General features: G+C 41.5%; 1 protein-coding gene across 1 annotated transcript in view; it reads right to left on the reverse strand.

The window, feature by feature from the left end:
• The window catches only part of N (neurogenic locus Notch protein), a 120,944-nt gene that overhangs the window by 17,810 nt on the left and 83,262 nt on the right, over positions 1-19,872 (reverse strand). The gene's annotated exons all lie outside the window — the stretch shown is intronic.

Below are 19,872 nucleotides of genomic sequence, written 5' to 3' on the forward strand. Positions count from 1 at the left end.
TGAAGAACAAGGGGAGGAGGTTACAGAGGAAGAATGAGCGGATGATTTAGTGGACAACTTAGTATCTCTTGTATATGAAGAAAGGCATTCGATAAACTCCTTAATGATTGATTGGTTGGTTTTCGAGTTTCAGGCTGTCAAGTCAAGAACCTGGCCACTTTCGGCCATTCAGAGTTGAGTGGTTGGACAGCAGGGTTTAAGAGATCTAGAATATAAAGATGAATCACACTGAACTAAAAGTGGAACAGAGAGAAACCCCAAATTGCACTAAGGAGTTATTGTTAGAGAGACTGGACAACAAGATGGAACAAAGGAAGCGAGAATGGTGGAAAAGTATGCTAAAAAGTGGATGCAGCCAAGGGCCAAAGGGGCATTGCAAACACCCTTTAGTACTGCCTACAGTGCACCACGTGAGGTGCGCTGACGATACACTAGCCCTCTATAGGGAAACTTTCTCAATGGCAGAATCAAGATCAAGTAATTCATTGTTAACTGAAAATCTAAGTTGGTATAACTTTACCATTGTTAATTAATTAATAGCCGCATGGTTACAATGAGAGAGAGAGAGAGAGAGAGAGAGAGAGAGAGAGAGAGAGAGAGAGAGAGAGAGAGAGAGAGAGAGAGAGAGAGAGAGCATTTTCTGGTCACTCAAACTCAGAAGTATATGGAAGGGGTCTACAGGGTAAGGTTAGGTTAACAGATGGTGATTCCACTACACATAAGGGTCTTTGGGCCTTTCCTCTCGTATCGTCATGGATGGTTAATTCAGAATAACAATTTCTCTCTCTCTCTCTCTCTCAAGTTTCTCGCTGAAAGATCTGGAATATAACATTTATGAATACGGATTATTTGATTCCAGGCACATTCTCTCTCTCTCTCTCTCTCTCTCAAGTTTCTCGTTGAAAGATCTTGAATATAACATTTATGAATACGGATGATTTGATTCCAGACACATTCTCTCTCTCTCTCTCTCTCTCTCTCTCTCTCTCTCTCTCTCTCTCTCTCTCTCCACTATTAAACTGTTCCCACATTCAAGAGTGGAGAAAATAAGAAGACTGCACTAAAATTCTCCCTTGAATGCAACTGTAAAATTATTAGCATACTTGAAAACATTTAAAGACGGCTAAGTAACACCCACACGACACCACATCCCATATTTTGACTGTTGAAGTTCGGTTACTGTTTATTATCTGAACGGCAAGGCTTTGGAATTCTCTCCCTGTGTCTGCTTCCCACGTTCTACTTAACTCTTTCCAATCTCATTCTTGCTTTTCTACCAAATATAAAGCTTTACTCTCTCTCTCTCTCTCTCTCTCTCTCTCTCTCTCTATCTATCTCTCTCTATATATATATATATATTGACTCCTTCCTCTTTCGTGTCAATTTCGAATCCTTGGTATGCTACCTATCATCTAAGGGCGGCACTCTTCCCTCCAGGACCCACTAAGAGGGTCCTCCTTTCCACCCACCCCCCCTACCCATTCTAATCCTTCCTCCCGAGGCAACGGGTTCACCATTCCGCGGTAGTGCCCTCTTATCATTAAGGTAGTTCGTGGGAGGAGAAATCCTGGCATGCGATGTCTTTGGACGGAGAGAGAGAGAGAGAGAGAGAGAGAGAGAGAGAGAGAGAGAGAGCAATGCTCCCTCAAAATGTACACCGAACTTGATAATACCAAGATCAGACGGTCCTTTACAAGAATGTTTACAAGAGCAAATGTATTCAAACGCAAGGTGACGTCCTACGCAATTACTTGTTTCTTAAATGCAACTGCTACCCCGGTACCACATCGGTTGCCCCATGCCCATTAAAAGGAAGGCATATAGCCACACCTTTTGGCAGCTGAACCTCACAAAATATACAAAGGACACGAAATAATCGACACAATTTCCTCAAGCTACTCAACATTCCCTAACTTCTAACTTGGTCACAACAGAAACTAATAAACTATTTGAATGCTCTGTGTAAAGGAAATGTCTGACGTTCCTAAGGGAATACAAACTGACAACTTTAATGAGGCGAATATCTTTAACAATTACCCGCAATTCTAGTTTTTATCACCATCACTTTCAACGTGGTTTCAGCCACCGCAAATCGGGAAAGAGCCAAAGCGATCCCTGGGAAGCTTCACTTTCGTTGCGCCCCCTTTCGTCAAACCAAGCGACTGGTTCCATTCCATCCCGAGAAATTCCAGAATGTACCCCGTAATTTAGCGTGCTTAGCGCAGGGGTGAACACACTCAGCATCTATGCATAAATAGATATATATATTTATGTAAACAGACTTCTGAAGAGTAGAAGCAAAGAGCCCCGAGAAGGTTAGAACGATTACCCCTCTCTGCGGAGATTACACCAAAGCAGGGCATTTCGCATGCCGGGTAATGACCCACCTCGGGAGATGACATTACCGAAACACTGTGGTTTACCCAAAGGGAGGAAGAAGATTCTCTCTCTCTCTCTCTCTCTCTCTCTCTCTCTCTCTCTCTCTCTCTCTCTCTCTCTCAAATACTGTTGTATGAAGGGAGGGGGATTAGCAAGGCTCGAGGTTCAAAAACCAGGCGGGACGATAAGTATGGGGTGAGGTGGCGGTGGGTGAGGTATGGGTGAGAGGAGGAGGAGGAGGAGGAGGAGGAGGAGGAGGAGGAGGAGGAGGAGGAGGAGGAGGTGGTGGTGGTGCTGTGAGAAACAAGTTAGGTCAGAGTGCACGCAGAGATCACCAGTCCCCTATAAGGGATCAAGATTCACCATGAGGGTAGCTGCTTACACACACACACACACATACACATACACATACACACAAAATCTCGAGGAGGAGGAGGAGGACAAACACAGCACCTTATCTTGCGGGAACACCTCCCGAAACCTTAGACTTCCGAAGACCATACGACACGGACAGGCGTCAATGATATCGTGGGTGTTTTAAAACCAATCTGATGAAACCCAAAGCCAAGAGACAAAAAGACTCTACAGAGAGAGAGAGAGAGAGAGAGAGAGAGAGAGAGAGAGAGAGAGAGAGAGAGAGAGAGAGAGAGAGAGACCCCTTTGATCAACACTGAAACTGGTTTGGGAACCAAAACCACGAGTGGTTTTTATTAAAGGGAGCTTAAGAGTAATCGACTCCATCGAACAGAGTGGGAGATACAGAAGGGGTGTTATGAACCCGCCTTCTATTACGCCAAAGTCTTCTCAAGCAGCGGTAATTAATTCGCGTCTCAGCAGTGGTACTTTCCGATCACCCAGATTGGTCACACAGGCGAGACAGAGAGACGGGGAGGAGATGGAGAGAGACAGATAACAGATGACGACAGAGAGAGAGAGAGAGAGAGAGAGAGAGAGAGAGAGAGAGAGAGAGAGAGAGTGCAAGTGCCTCGTGTGAGAACGCTGAAGTTTTGTGTGCGTGTGCGTGTGCGTGTGTGTGTGTGTCCTGTACCAGCAGTAAAGCCATAATTGCGAACACCTGTCCGCCAATCACCGCCCTTCTCGCCAGCTATGAACACCAATCACATATCGCTCCGAAGACGTCTCCTCGCCACCACTATACCAGTCAGCGGATTGTAATTTATCTCCGGTTTTTGCCTCCAGCCAATCGCCCCGAGTGGATTCGGGAGGAGGAAGGATGAGGATGATGATGAGGATGAGGAGGAGGAGGAGGAGGAGGAGGAGGAGGAGGAGGAGGAGGAGAAGGCTTCCGTTCCCACCGAATGGAGAAGGAGGAGGAGCAGGAGGAGGAGGAACCACCCTCTACCGCTCCTACTCCCCACCTCAGGCTTTCAGGATGGAGTAAGTCTTCACCGTCATTAAACCTTTCTTTTATTTTCTTTTTTTGATCTCGGGTGTTTTCAAAATCAATTTGTGGAAATGGATAGGTGTGTTTCTGATCAGAAAACACCTCCACACTCAAATCACGAATTAGTAATCTATAATGTGAATATTAGTAACTAAACAACAAAGACTTTCCCGTACATGAACTCAAGATGCGTGGACTTGAGAGAAGTATTCACGAAAGGCTTCTAAACACCCTCAAAATTATTATTTAAATAAACATTAAATACTAATCACTCGGTGTATTCAGTAGCATTCTGTCTGACTTTAAACCAACTTCAAAAGTTATAACAGTCGTTCTCGATTCAGCTGGCCTTATGCCAGCACAGGCTCTTAACGTTCTCAGGCAGCCCTTGGGTATACCAGTCGTACGACAAAGTAAGTACACAGGCAAAATTAGAGACTCGTTATCTGTAATTCGTAAAGAAAATCTTCAGATTATCCAGCCATTTCCTTCAATGGCCAAACCAGACTACGGGAGCCAAATTTCATGGAAATCCATCAAGGTATTTTCGTCGGAATCTGATTATCGTCAAGAGAGATTTTCACCAAAACTGGACCACCCCATCCTCGCCACCAGTTGACCCAGTGTGCAAAACTGAGCTGACATGTGTTTGGAAAGTTCTGAAATAATATTTACTAACGAAACAACATTGGACGACGATTGCAACATATTTGTTCCACTTCATGGACGAAGGTAAACGCGCGAATTTCATTGACCTAAGCTTAGAACTGGGTCACTATGGAGACCATCAAAGAAAAAAAAAAGTTGCTATAAATGCTCATCTAAAACCTACGTCGAACATAAATGCCATTTCATACCTTGGACCAAGGACTCTGGACCAATGGAGAGCTATTATTATTTTTCCTTATATCTTCAAGGTATCCACTTTTTTCTGGGATTCAATCTCCAGATCCACTTGTACTAATCCCGTAAGAAAAACATTAGAGAGCTGTCTAGTTAAAAAACAAAATCAGAGCGCTGCCTATAACCAGTCAAGTAGCAAGGTGCATTTCAAGCAATTCACAGCGCGGCTGGGAAGAAGCCCGAATAAATATAACATTGCAACCCCAGGTCACCGTCGCTGTTCTTTTTTCGTCGAGGTCTAAATAAAAACAAGCAGATCAACAATGCTTCTCTGTGGTGCCGTCGCCGCTACCTTGTGAGAACTACCTGGCTTGGCCCGATAATCAGTCCCAAATAAAGCGAGTTCCCAAAGAACCGGTATGGAAATGCAATGCCCGAGATGCAATACCCGAGATTCGGGACATAACTGGACCGTGTGCTCCGCTCATGAAGGTTTATGAGGCCTCTGCTTTATGATGTTTCTTCAGACATTCGAGGTAGTTATCGTCATCACTAAGAACGTGCATCCATATTCATGGAACACGCCATAATGCTGCAATCAACCTAACAAACTAGTTTCCCAGAGAGGCGTGGCACAGAGGAAAGCAAAAAGGCAGGTTGATCAAATCAAACGTCTATAAAATTAATGATACACGCATAAATAACCGGCAGATAATAGAGATAACAGATCATTACGCCACTCAAAAAACCGAATTAAATGCACAACCAACAAGTGAGTTTCTCCAAAGTATGCGATTACATTTAAAACGATAACTGGATGCCCACAGAGATGGGGCACCTTATATTCACCTTCAGATAAAAAGGGGGAAGAAAATGAGGATGTCTGATAACGAAACCAGACCTCCTGGAAGAATGAAGGTTATGGGAGCAGGGCTCTTGGGGAGAAAAAGCGATATTCGACAGAAGTCCACAGCATGGCGACAGGCAAAAGGAGTTTAGGGGAACATACATAAAAGGTCTTCATAAAAAAATATAACCATTTGTCGAAGTAATTAGATAAATCATATATACGTAAACTTGGCATGAGAACTTGAGAGAGAGAGAGAGAGAGAGAGAGAGAGAGAGAGAGAGAGAGAGAGAGAGAGATTTTAAAAAAATAATGATAAAAATATAACTTAAAAGCAATGATAAAAATATAACACATACATACATAGAGAGAGAGAGAGAGAGAGAGAGAGAGAGAGAGAGAGAGAGAGAGAGAGAGAGAGAGAGAGGACGACACCTGGGATCTAACACCGTCAGGTGGTGACACCATGTGACGTCTGAGGACAAGAGTGGCGAAGAGCAGACAAGGGGCATAAGAAGGAAGGGGGAGAAAGGGGCAGGAGGGGGAGGGAGGGGGGTACCACTCAACATATCAGCCCCATCGAAATGCCCACCCCTCAACCCCCCCTCCCCCTTAAAAAAAATCCTTCCCTCTTCCGTGGCGTCACATATGATTGACTTTTCAAGTGTATCGTGCCCATAGAGTGTCTCTCTCCCTCTCTCACCCCCCAACCCCCACCCCTGGGCAAGACTAGAGAACAATAGGTCATCATGGATCCAATACCCATACCCCTCCCTCCCACTAACCCCTACGGTACCCAAGGTGGTCATCTGTGGCCATCACATCACCCCTTACATACGCCCTTCCAATAGGTTCTTTAGGACTGGTGAACTGACGAGAAGGAAAAAGAGGTGGCAGGAGAGAGAGAGAGAGAGAGAGAGAGAGAGAGAGAGAGAGAGAGAGAGAGAGAGAGAGAGAGAGAGAGAATTTACAAATTAACATGCACGCAACGTGTATAATGGTTCACTGTAGAGATTTAATGACGACACATTTTTCGGTGGACAACAAATTAGGTATGAAAAAAAAAAAATAAAAAAAGGTTTTGTCCACTCATCGTCGTGGGCTACACATGTGAATTATTGATCGCCCCATTTTTGAGGTCAATTATCCACGGGCATCACGCCTTATGGCCGACTTCACAAGGGAACAATTAGCCCTTTTTTTTTTTTACATAAAAATAAAAATAAAAAAGTTTTTATTGATAGGTATGTTTTCCTGCCGTCTGAGAAAAGATGTGTATGATTATTAAGGCAAGTGAAGGTAGACATTGAAAAATTTATTTTCGCTGAATATAGGTAAACTGCGCATGCTCAGGAATGATGGTTGCTTTTGAACTGAAGGAAATAATGAAATTATAAGAGAACCTGTATCGTGAAAACTAAATCTACATGAAAGATTTCGGAAATTGGACCCTACCAATAATTCTTATCTTTTATTTACACAGCAATACTCGCATCTTAATCCTAAAGTCATTCTCCCTGTGTTTTATCATTTACTTGCATTTTTATCTTTTTATTCATTAATCTGTTTATTTATTTTACCTTTCTAATACCCGATATCTTATTTCTGTATTCCCTGTTAGCGTCTGTTACTTCTTTCTAATGAACACCATGTTCTTTGGAAGCTTGAATTTCAAGTCAATAATGACCCTGTGGGCTTGTTCAGTACGAATGGAGTTCATCTTCTGAATAATAATAATAATAATAATAATAATAATAATAATAATAATAATAATAATAATAATAATAATAATAATAATAATAACATGAGTCACGAAAATGATGAAGCATTTACACGTTGTGGATTTCTTCACCAATAATAATAATAATAATAATAATAATAATAATAATAATAATAATAATAATAATAATAATAATAACAGACTGAGTCAGACACTGCATTTAATGAAGAAAAACAAACGAAATCAACCAACATCCACGAACAAATCCGCAACAAGCAATGATCGCCAATTCAAGCAGCATCACCACAGGGATCATCTGCCCGTAAGAGACACTGGCCGACCTAACCCAATGCAGGTACTTCGGGCATTCTTCAGTCTAATGCCCATTTCCTTTTCAGTCGAACGGGCCCGCACGCAGCAGTCCTACTGAACCGTGTGTTTGTGTGTGTGTGTGTGTGTGTGTGTGTGTGTCTTTGCTTGTTTATCTCTTTTGAAGATTTTGAGTTGTTTTCACGTATAGATCGAGAGTACCGACAGTTCGGGGCAGAATCCCAATTTTCCTTCTTGCGAAGGAAAATGATAAGTAATTCCTCTTACTTAATTAATTACCTGTTGTGATAAACAATTCCCCTTAAAATATTTACTTGTCGTGATAAACAATTCCTCCTAATATAATTACCTGTCGTGATAAACAATCCCCCCTAATATAATTGCCTGTCGTGATAAATAATTCCCCTTGCTTATTATAGTTACCTGTCGCGATAAACAATTCATCTTACTTAATATAATTACCTGTCGTGATGAACAATTCCCCTTACTTAATATAATTACCTGTCGCGATAAACAATTCCCCTTACTTAATATAATTACCTGTGTACGACAACGCTCAATAAGATACCTTTTGGTTCAAAGGTAACGGAAATAAGAAAAAAAAAAACATGAAATTGTATAATTCATCTAATTTATTTCGGTATTTAAAGTACCTCAAATGGAGGAACAATTAGCCAATAAAGTTATATCTCTTGATGCAACGTTCCATTTACAAATCCTGAAAAGTAAGTCGAAGTTTAATGATGATGGATCGATCTTTATTTACGGCTGACAGGTTTGCAAAGGGGCAATATTCAGGTCCAAGTACGAACAAAACCATATTTATAAGAATATATATCGAGTTCTTCTTCTTCTCTGGTGTTAGGAAGGGTATTCACACCCCTCACTAACATGGACAATAGAAATAAATACTTTTCATACATTTCCAATCCAGTAGTTCAAAGTGAGAGAGAGAGAGAGAGAGAGAGAGAGAGAGAGAGAGAGAGAGAGAGAGAGAGAGAGAGATTTCCATAACTCACCACTAGTCTAACTCTATTAAAGCCTATCAACGAATGAGCTAGAATAGTCTAATTCCATTCCAGCCAATCAGCGAATGAGCTAGAATAGTCTAACTTCATTTCAACCAATCAGTGAACGAGTTAGAACAGTTCAACTCCATTCAAGCCAATCTAACTAACATGCCAGCCAATCAGTTAGAAGTCTAAATACATTCCAGCCAATCAGCTAGAAGTCTAACTACAACAGCCAATCAGCTAGAAGTCCAACTACATCCCAGCCAATTAGCTAGAAACCAACTACATCCCAGCCAATCAGCTAGAAGTCTGACTACATTCCAGACAATCAGCTAGAAGCCTAACTACATTCCAGCCAATCTGCTAGAAGTCTAACTACATCCCAGCCAATCAGCTAGAAGTCTAACTACATTCCAGCCAATCAGCTAGAAGCCTAACTACATTCCAGCCAATCAGCTAGAAGTCTAACTACATTCCAGCCAATCAGCTAGAAGTCTAACTACATTCCAGCCATTCAGCTAGAAAAGTTCAACTTCATTCCAGCCACTCACCGAACGAGCTAGAACCTACAACATACGACAGGCCAAAGAAAATGTTGAGAAAGAGGCAGATCATTCCATCGGGAGATTCCAATCAGAAGCTTCCATGGCCCGGAGACACGTCTGGTAGCAAATTAGAAAGACTTCGCATGGAACAGATTCGTGTCACTGGACACGAGAGAGAGAGAGAGAGAGAGAGATGCCTTCTTACCTTTTTGCCTCTTTCTGGGAAAAAAGGGAGGGAGGGGGAGTTAAGGTATTTGTCCTTTTTTTTTTTAATCAGTGAAGGAAGATCTTTTCGTCCGGACATGAATTGATCAGTGTTATTTTGGGGTTTGTTTAACCTCGTATTCTTTGCTAGTTTCTGTTACTTCTCGTTTCCTTTCTTGCAAAGCTTAATTACTTTTCTGCATCAAACGGAATACGATGACTGGATGAAAAAGAAAACAGGTTGAGAGAGAGAGAGAGAGAGAGAGAGAGAGAGAGAGAGAGAGAGAGAGAGAGATCCCAACCTTTGGTCTCTGGAGTCTGCTTCCACGACCGGGAGAAGAATTTCTTGTACCCGTGCATCGCCTCCAGTAAGGCTCCGAAGGGCAAAGTGGCTATGAGAGAAAGGAAAGACATTGGAGGAGGAGGAGGAGGAGGAGGAGGAGGAGGAGGAGGAGGAGGAGGAGGAGGAGGAGGAGGAGGAAGAGGAGGAGGAGGAGGGAAAGAGTCAAAATTTCACAAGGAGTTCGGAGGCAGGCGGGCGGGCGGTCGGGTGGGTGGGGTCTTAACCCGCCCGTGAGTCACTAAACCCGTAAGACACGCCCACTTTCTCCCGTAATTCACATCTCGAGCATCCAGGTCTCCTCTCACAACCGCCCACCCCAACCCCCCTTTTCCCATCCCCTCCCTACTCCACCAACTTCTAAAAACCACAGTACAACAACAATCATGCCCGGAGTCAACTTCATTGAAGTTCCTGGGAAGTTTTGTTCGGTTAGGAGGGTTTCGTCTTCCAAATCACCACCAGTCAATCACGATTTCCCACCCCATCCCCCCGGGAGGGAGAGAGAGAGAGAGAGAGAGAGAGAGAGAGAGAGAGAGAGAGAGAGAATCATTATCGCATGTACTGAATTAATTACGGGAGTAGCATTATAAAACTTCTTTTCGTATCTTTGATTTACATTAAAACAACTTGCATTTGTCGCTTGCATTAAGTTGAAAAATACCTAACACACACATATATGTATGTATACACACACACACACACACATATATATATATATATATATATATATATATATATATATATATATATATATATATATATATATATATATATATATATATATATATATGTTAGGTATTTTTCAACAATGCAAGCGACAAATATATATAAATGCATACATACATATATACTGTATATATAAGTGTTAATGAGTACTTTAAACTTTTTTATCAGTTTCCCATCAAACAAAGAAGTAAAAGGCGATTAAAAAAAGACTAAAAAATTCCCAACTCCGTGACAGAAGAGAAACCGCGGACCTTCCAACCTTGGTCATTCACTCAAGAGACAGTTCAACTGCATCCCCACCCCCCCGGGGGGTCAGGAGACCCTAGAGATGGGGGGGAGGGGACTATAACGTGGGAGGGCATTAACTGATGAAGTGACGGCCTAAAGAGAGAGAGAGAGAGAGAGAGAGAGAGAGAGAGAGACTGGTTATCTTGACCATTTTCCATTCTCCTAAAGAAAACCTATTGGCTTCTCTCTTCCTGTTCCTTCGAGAGTCAAGTCAGCTTTTTAACTCCTTCCTCGGTGACCACGACTGTTGCCACGCCAGTCTGAGGCTTGACCGAAAACCCAGTCAGAGGGTGATGCACTTCCATCCATAAGGTGTCTTTAGACGCAAAGTCCTTTAAGATAAAAAGAATAAAAAAAAGAAAACGAAAGAACAAATTGCAAACGGCAAAACTCAAGCCACAAACGGCATCGCCTCCTCCTCTCCTCCGAATGATGACATCAACTACAATGATGATGATGCTGATGATGATGATGATGATGATGATGAGGCATTTCCTGGGGTGACTTCCTCATTGGTGGCCTCGCATGAACCCCTCGGCCACTAGTATAAAAAAAAAAAAAAAAAAAAACACGGGCCATCTTTTACCCAGATACTGAATCGAGCTGAAAGACGGGATGTTGCTAATCTGTTGGTGACCCCCAAATATTTCCACGGGGTCACTGGTTTCTCTGCCTCCACGAAGAAGAAGAAGAAGAAGAAGAAGAAGAAGAAGAAGAAGAAGAAGAAGAAGAAGAAGAAGAGTTAAAGAACGGTTATGGATCTAAGAATAGTGAGGTGGGTCATTATCACAACCAAACCGATATCAAGTTGATCCATCTACGCAAAGTATGTGCAGAATTTCGACGAAGCTTTCTCGCCCGCACGGAAGTCACTGACCTTCGTTGTATACTTGGTCATCCGAACATTATGCAGTGTCTTATTTTAGATCTCTCGCAGAGAGAGAGAGAGAGAGAGAGAGAGAGAGAGAGAGAGAGAGAGAGTACTTGATAAAGACCGTTGTATACCTGTTCATCCGAACATTATGTAGTGTCTTATTTTAGATCTCTCAGAGAGAGAGAGAGAGAGAGAGAGAGAGAGAGAGAGAGAGAGAGAGAGAGAGAGAGAGAGAGAGTCCTTAATATAGACTATAAGAAAATCTCATTCATATAATCAATATGGATAATTACGACTATATTCAAGCTGATAAATTAAAAATGTATATTTTATTATGCAAATCCCGTATCCATCAGATATATTGTGGAACAGAGGTCAATGCGGTTCTAGATCGAATATTTGTGTAATCTTACATTCCGTTCAAATTAAACGTACAGTCCACTGAAAACTATTTTGCATGAGCGTTGAAGCAGTCTTGACCTTACAAAGGAAACTCGAAATTTCAAAAACGGAAAGCTTAAGAGTTTATACCCAATTATACGGGTTCAGCTGTCAGACATATACTGATATGTACAAGAATGAAATCAACTTTTCTACAACACTGAACCCGTGTGAAACACTCTCACACTTTAAACATGCTAAACTGAACTGAATATAGAATTTAGGCCAAAGGCCAAGCGCTGGGACCTACGAGGTCATTCGGCGCTGAAACGGCAACTGTTCAATTGTTACGAGAGGGTGGAAAGTAAGATGCAAGAAAGAGAATATGAAAGGAGGTACAGTAAAACAAACGAAAGGGGTTGCAGCCTGGGGGCAGAAGACACGCTGCAAAGAACCTCGAGCAATGCCTACAGTGCACCGCACAAGATGCAATGACGGCACTAACCTCCTTGGGGATAAACATGCTAAAAGCAAGTCCCTTTCTGCAGAGGCTCTGATGGAAAGACGAGAGAGGAGGACTTTTCGGTTCTTCCCAAAGACCCAACGTCTCTCTCCCACACGACAAGTTCCTATCTTCCCATCAATCACTTCAGGGGAAAAACAACAAAACACGCCACTCATGTTACCAGCCCCGAGGAAACAACAATAAACACCTTTACTGACACTTGAGAAGAAGGTTTTGCCTGAGTTTGGTACCAGTCCCGACTCAGAACAGGATAAATTGCGTTCAATACCCTGAAGTGGAAAGAAATGGTTTGGGAGAGGTTCTTTACAACTTCAACAAGGAACAGCTGGCCTTGACAGTGAGATCTGAACTTAGTTGTTGGTTGGGTGTTGATGGACGCAAATGGGAAAGTGGAGGGGGGGGGGAGAAAGAAAGAAAGCCCCAATTAAAATGCATATCATCATCAACACTTTAAACCAACAGGGCCTCAAAGGAATGGTTTGGGAGAGGTTCTTTACAAATTCAATATGCTTTCACTCTAAGCAGTGAGATTTTAAGTTGGTTGTTGGTCGAATGTTGTGGAACGCAAATGAGAACGGTTGAGACAGAAAGATAATAAACGTCAATTAAAAATACACAATATCACCATCACTTAAAAACCAGGAGAGCCTCCACTAGACAATCTCTACCCGAGTTGGACTGAACCATTCACAGAGTATCTTCTCTCTCTCTCTGAGGAAAAGCATCAGAGAAGGAGGAGAAGAGTCAGTGCCACTTAAGCTTCATCAGTAACCAGCCGGCGAGTCCTCCTTCTTAATTGTCCCTGAGAATGGTCAGACGCAGACCTTATGAATGAATCCGTGGAGGAGCAGAGAGAGAGAGAGAGAGAGAGAGAGAGAGAGAGAGAGAGAGGAAAAAACTGATCTCCAACTCGGGGCACGTGCAACTAACTACGCTTTGCCCGAGATAGAGTTTATTTATTCTGAACCAAATCGGTAGTGCAGAGGCGTGTATTATATCTTTCGGCTGGCGAACGCGAGGAGCAATTCCGCTCGATTACTTGCTAGACGCCTTCCGTGTTTTTTTTATTTTTTTGATAGGTTAAGGGACGCCTGAGACATTACTGATCATTAGCTTGGATGATCCGTTATATGTTTTCCATTTTAGGGATTTTAGTTAAGGAATGCAAAAAATGTGGCTTTAAATACGCCAAATCTGTTACATGGGACGCCCGGTCAGTAACTTGGATGATACGTATGTTTTACATTTTAGTTAAGGAATGCAAGACGAAGTATGACTTCAAAAACGCCAACTCTGGTGTATGGGACGTCTGACACTTACTTCTCAGTAACCTTGATGATGAAGACACGTATATGTGTTCCATTACAGCTAAAGAACGCGAGAGCCATTTCTTTAAATACTTAGATGCTGGGTGATTCTTGTTTACGGAACAGGAGCCCTCATGCTCTCCGGTGCCTTGGATCAAGTAACAGTAACTAAGAATGCGTTAAAAACTCGAAATGACAACATGGTTGGGGCGTCCTGTATCCAAGTATTGAGACACTCAGCTCCTGAAACTCGTCAATTTTAAGAACAGAATATAATAAGAATATTGAATCTAGGCCAAGGACCAAGCGGTGGGACCTATGGGGTCATTCAGCGCTGAAAGAGACATTGATAGTAAGGAGGTTTTAAAGGCGTAACAGGAGGAAAACCTCGCAGTTGCGCTAGGAAGTAATTTCAAGAGAGAGTGGAAAGTTAGTTGGAAGAAAGAGAATATGAACGGAGGTACAGTAAAAAAAAAATGAGAGGTTGCAGCTAGTGGCCGAAGGGACGTTGCTAAGACTTAAGTAATGCATACAGCGCATAACGTGAGGCCCACTGACGGCAATTCCCATCCCCACCCCCGGGGGTACAATCTAAGAAGACCATCCATCCCCAAACTCTCTCTCCTCACCAACCAAAAGACGACAAGGAACCACCATTTCCTTAGCAGTCAAACAGATGACAGAGATAGAACCAGCCAGCGAGTGTTTGGCATGCAAGAAGACGGGTGGCGTGGGGCCATTATGAATCCCTTAAATGAGGTCAATTAGAAAAGTGAGCTGAGCTGCATAGAGAGAGAGAGAAGAGAGAGAGAGAGAGAGAGAGAGAGAGAGAGAGAGAGAGAGAGATTCTGTGTGCTGTAAATCAGAGGAAACATTATTGACAAAAATACACACACACCATAGATATATACATATATATATATATATATATATATATATATATATATATATATATATATATATATATATATATATATATATATATATATATAGAGAGAGAGAGAGAGAGAGAGAGAGAGAGAGAGAGAAGAGAGAGAAAGAGAGAGAGAGAAATTTAAACAAATTCAATGGCTGACAAAATATTGGCGCACATGCGTGCATGAGAGAGAGAGAGAGAGAGAGAGAGAGAGAGAGAGAGAGAGAGAGAGAGAGAGACCTGCACCCACATGCCACAGGGCAGAGTAGGGCATAGGGTAGGGTATACAGACACAGTTTACACAGGAGAGGCGGCGGCGGCGGCTGCCTGCGCCGCTGCCGGGCGGGCGGGCAGGCAGGCAAGCAGGTCGCTGTTCCCACGACCAATTTCAGCTCCGCTGTACCGTACTGCCAGCCACTGCCACTCATAAATATTCATTCCTGTTAAAAGGAAGGAGAAGAAGAAGAAGAAGAAGGAAAAAGGACAGGCCAACTCAAATTAGCTCCCAGTCACACAACCTGTTTATGCCACAACCAGGAGCGAACATGGAAGCTGAATCGAGTTGCGGGGAGATTTGAAAACGGACATATCTGACAACAGGGAGATTTAGAAACGGGGAGATTTGAAAACTACGAGGTTTAACAACGGAGATATTTGAAAATTGGGAGATTTGAAAACTACGAGATTTGACAATGAGTAGATTTAAAAATATTTGAAAATTGAGACATTTGGAGATATTTAAAAACGGAAATTTGAAAATTGGGAGATTTGAAAACTACGAGGTTTTGAAAACTACGGGATTTGACAATGAGTACATTTAACAACGGAGATATTTGAAAATTGGGAGATTTGAAAACTTCGAGATTTGATAATGAGTAGATTTAACAACGGAGATATTTGAAAATTGGGAGATTTGAAAACTACAAGATTTGACAATGAGAAGATTAAACAACGGAGATATTTGAAAATTGGGAGGTTTGAAAACTACGAGATTTGACAATGAGTAGATTCAACAACGGAGATATTTGAAAATTGGGAGGTTTGAAAACTACGAGATTTGACAATGAGTAGATTAAACAACGGAGATATTTGAAAATTGAGAGATCTGACAATGGAGAATTTGAAAATGGGAAGCTCTGACAATGGGAAGATTTGAAAACGAGATTAGAAAATAGGAAGATCTGAAGACGCATCGCAGCTCAGCCATATCTTTCAACAGAATGAAATTAGCTGACGGTTCGTCTCCTTCACTGCTTGTCAAATACTTAGAGACTAAATTCGGGTTTTATTTTTGGTATTTCGAAATGCTGTGCTCCAGTATAAAGCGACCTGGGTCAAGAGAAAGGTCGCGTCGGGTCGGGTCACTGGAATGTAATTGGTAAGCGACAACGGCACCAATTATCTAGTTAAGTTTCATATCAGTCAAGAATGTAATAAGCATTTATACTGCATATCAATATCATATATATATATATATATATATATATATATATATATATATATATATATATATATATATATATATATATATATATATGTTAACACACACACACACACATGGGACAAGTGTGCCCTAGTATCTTGTAACGCTGAAGGAGGGGTCGATGCTAGCCAGACCCCCTGGGCTACTCAGATTTCTCTGGTTCCTTGGTTCTTATTCTTCATTTTTTTCTTCTTCCTCCTCCTCCTCCTCCTCCTCCGAGACTTACAACCTTGGGGCCACTCCTCCCACGTCACTCGTGCCTCACAGGACGCCATATTGGCAGGCCCCATGCTGTTTATATTGTCAATAATATTTGCATCATAGTTTAAAGAGAGGAAAATGGTTTTGGTTAGAATCTATGGCCTAATCGACTTAAAGGTGTAGAATGAAGGGGTTACTGAATTAATGAAATGAATGAAAAAGACTTGCGATGAAAAATAATAATTATTAATTCATATATTAAAAATAACAAAAAATTATTTATTAAAAAACAAGACATCAAAGTTATGAAATCAAATTCTCTAAATTCTCAAGTAAAAAATCTTAAAAAATAAATAAATAGCAGCAATTTTAGAAGTGGGACTGCAGAGAATATGACCACCGCAGAAACGCCAGAGAGAGAGAGAGAGAGAGAGAGAGAGAGAGAGAGAGAGAGAGAGAGAGAGAGAGAGAGAGAGAGAGAGAGAGAGAGAGATCAAAATAATCTTGTAACTCAAGGCTAGAACACACTCGCTCCCTATACAACGGGTATCCAAACAACACAAGACTAAGAAAATAAAAACATAATCCAGAGAATCATAAGGTATCAGAAGACACCATAAAAATTTTCGAGGGCGTGGTGGGCTTGGGATGTGGGTGATCTTGGGGTGCCGGGTGTGGGAAAGGAGGCATCGGGCACCCAAGGGCGTAGCAGCAGCGGTGTACAAGACCCACCATAGTTACTCCGGCTGTCACAACAAATCAAAATCTCGAGTTTCCCCCCTACAAAGATCACGATTCAATCTTTCTCTCTCTCACACACACACACACACATACACGACCACAAAGACACAATAACACCTAGCATATTACCAGCAGTAGTGGTGCTCTCTCTCTCTCTCTCTCTCATACATACACACACACATACACGACCATAAAGACAATAATACCTAGCATACTACCGGTAGCAGTAGGCCTGCCTCTCTCTCTCTCTCTCTCTCTCTCTCTCTCTCTCTCTCTCTGTGCCTTTGAAACGACTCCATATACCGTATGAAATAGCATTCTGTTATGTCCCAGAACAGCTTCCAAGGCTTTTAAAATGAGTCCAGTCTGAAAGAAATGTCCAATTTGACGAGCATACACGTGCAACAGCAGGATGAGAATATATTACAAATGTGATCCTCTCTCTTACCGCCAGTTCCTAGCAATTCATTAGAACATGAAAGATTTATGAGATCATAGATTTTACAACCTTTACTTCCGTATGGGAACGCTAAGGTTACATTTACAGAAGAGGTTAACAGCAAAACAGATCGCAACGCACCTCGAGAGAAACCAAAAAATTATAAATCAATCTTTAAATCAATTTTCCCATAAGCAAGAAATTGCTAAACTTTATCGTAAACACAAGATCTGACCAATAGAAAAAATAAAAACTGACAAATAGGTTCTCCTGTTATATCTAATTAAGCCATTCCTCGTCTTCCAAAGGCCTCTGGAGCGTTTCCCAGCCCGGGGCTCAAAGGTCTTCTTCCATCCTCTGCTCCTGTTTATAGCCTGACTTGAAACCAGCATCTCCCCCCAAAACGCTTTTCCAGCACCAGGAAGGAGGATTTTAACGCTGCAGTAAAAACGAATCACTTGGCTTAACGTTTCTCCTGTGCCTGGTGCGTGTCCCTTGCAGGATTAATATGAGCAAATGAACATTACGTAAATCTTGTTGTACAGGTTTGCACAGTATATAAATAATGAGCTTCTAGTATCATTTAGCTAAATTTAAGCACTGAGATAGCAATCCCTTTATAGAATTTGCAAGCACTTCTACCTAATACCTTTTACTTATTAAAATAAAAATTAACATCTTTTCCCAATTCATACGCTTTTAAACATCGAGTATTTCCGCATTGGTCACGAGAGAGAGAGAGAGAGAGAGAGAGAGAGAGAGAGAGAGAGAGAGAGAGAGAGAGAGAGAGAGAGAGAGAGGGTATTTCACAGTGCGAAAGAACATACTTCACAAACATCAATAATTCTAACTTAACACAAAATTTCCCGTCCGCTGCATCATACAAGCATCTCAAATTATAAGTTTAAGTCAAACGTTTATTTACTCCGCGTGTTTACTGAGGGGTTAAAAGTATTCTGTCTACAGCGCCATAACCATGCGCAATAAAACTGTAAACATCGGTTTACAAGACAATGGGCGGTTCGAATTTGCTTACAGATTGCCCTTGGTCGCGATACCCAAGACCAGCTATACCCAAGACCAGCGATACCCAAGACCAGCCAGTTTTACAGGGCCTAATGCCGTCGAATTTCGTGTTTAGAGCTTTAGTTTTTTCGTTTTTCTTGGACTAAAGCAGCTGTGTGTATGAGAGAGAGAGAGAGAGAGAGAGAGAGAGAGAGAGAGAGAGAGAGAGAGAGAGAGAGAGAGAGAGAGAGAGAAAGGTGCTTGTAAAATCTATATAAGTAATAAACTTGGAACTAATTAAACTGAGAATGTTTCATAATAATAATAATAATGATAAAAAACAATTAATTTTTATATACAATTCGAAACAATTGGGAAGACTTAGATTATTTTTTACAATAAAATCTGAAACAACTGGGAAGATATAAATAAATTTGGGAAGACATACATAATATTTTTAAAAATGCTTTAAAATTTTAATTAATGCAATACAAAAGATAACAGAAAGATAGACCAATAAAAAAAATTACAGAAATTCGACAAAAAAAAAAAAAAAAAAAAAAAAAAAAAAAAGGCGCGCTTCAGATATCGCAGACTCCCGAACACCATCTAAGTAGAGACCTTGAATCTATTATTTTATTTTCTTTTTTTCTTTTTTAAGACAATCTGTACGATGCTCGTCAACCGCACAGATAGCGCGGTTGGGAGCGCGGTTTAACCCAACCGACCCTCTCGGCCTAATATCAGTAATTATGGCACAAGAAAAAAATTGGTATGATTTTTTCATTCTGGATCTATGCCGTCACTATGCCATCACAGCATCGAGGAGGAATTGTGGCTAAGAAAGGCGGTTAGTGTGTGTGTGTGTGTGTGTGTGTGTGTGTGTGTGTGTGTGTGTGTGTGTTTAACAAACCCTCGCACAAGGTATGTTTTTTTTTCACGCGGTCAGTGGGGCCAGAATGGTTCTCGGTAGGCCTCTACGGGTGAGGTTGCTATAGAGAGAGAGAGAGAGAGAGAGAGAGAGAGAGAGAGAGAGAGAGAGAGTCTCATTCTCGGACATCCCAATGTTATTGAGCATATGAAAACATGAAATTTCATAGGAGAGAGAGAGAGAGAGAGAGAGAGACCTAATCTATCACCAAGTCCAATGTTTCCTAAGCAACTCCCTGATTATGTCAGAATAGATTAAAACAAATTCAATTTAAATTTGAAATAATGACAGTATGTTTAACGGCTTTGGATCAATCAATCTAAATGTCTGAGAGAGAGAGAGAGAGAGAGAGAGAGAGAGAGAGAGAGAGAGAGAGAGACGTCGCACGGTGAGAAAAGTCTCTCAAACAAGAGACAGCAGGTGAG

This window comes from Macrobrachium rosenbergii, chromosome 29 (genome assembly GCF_040412425.1).
Source record: "Macrobrachium rosenbergii isolate ZJJX-2024 chromosome 29, ASM4041242v1, whole genome shotgun sequence".
NCBI lineage: Eukaryota > Metazoa > Arthropoda > Malacostraca > Decapoda > Palaemonidae > Macrobrachium > Macrobrachium rosenbergii.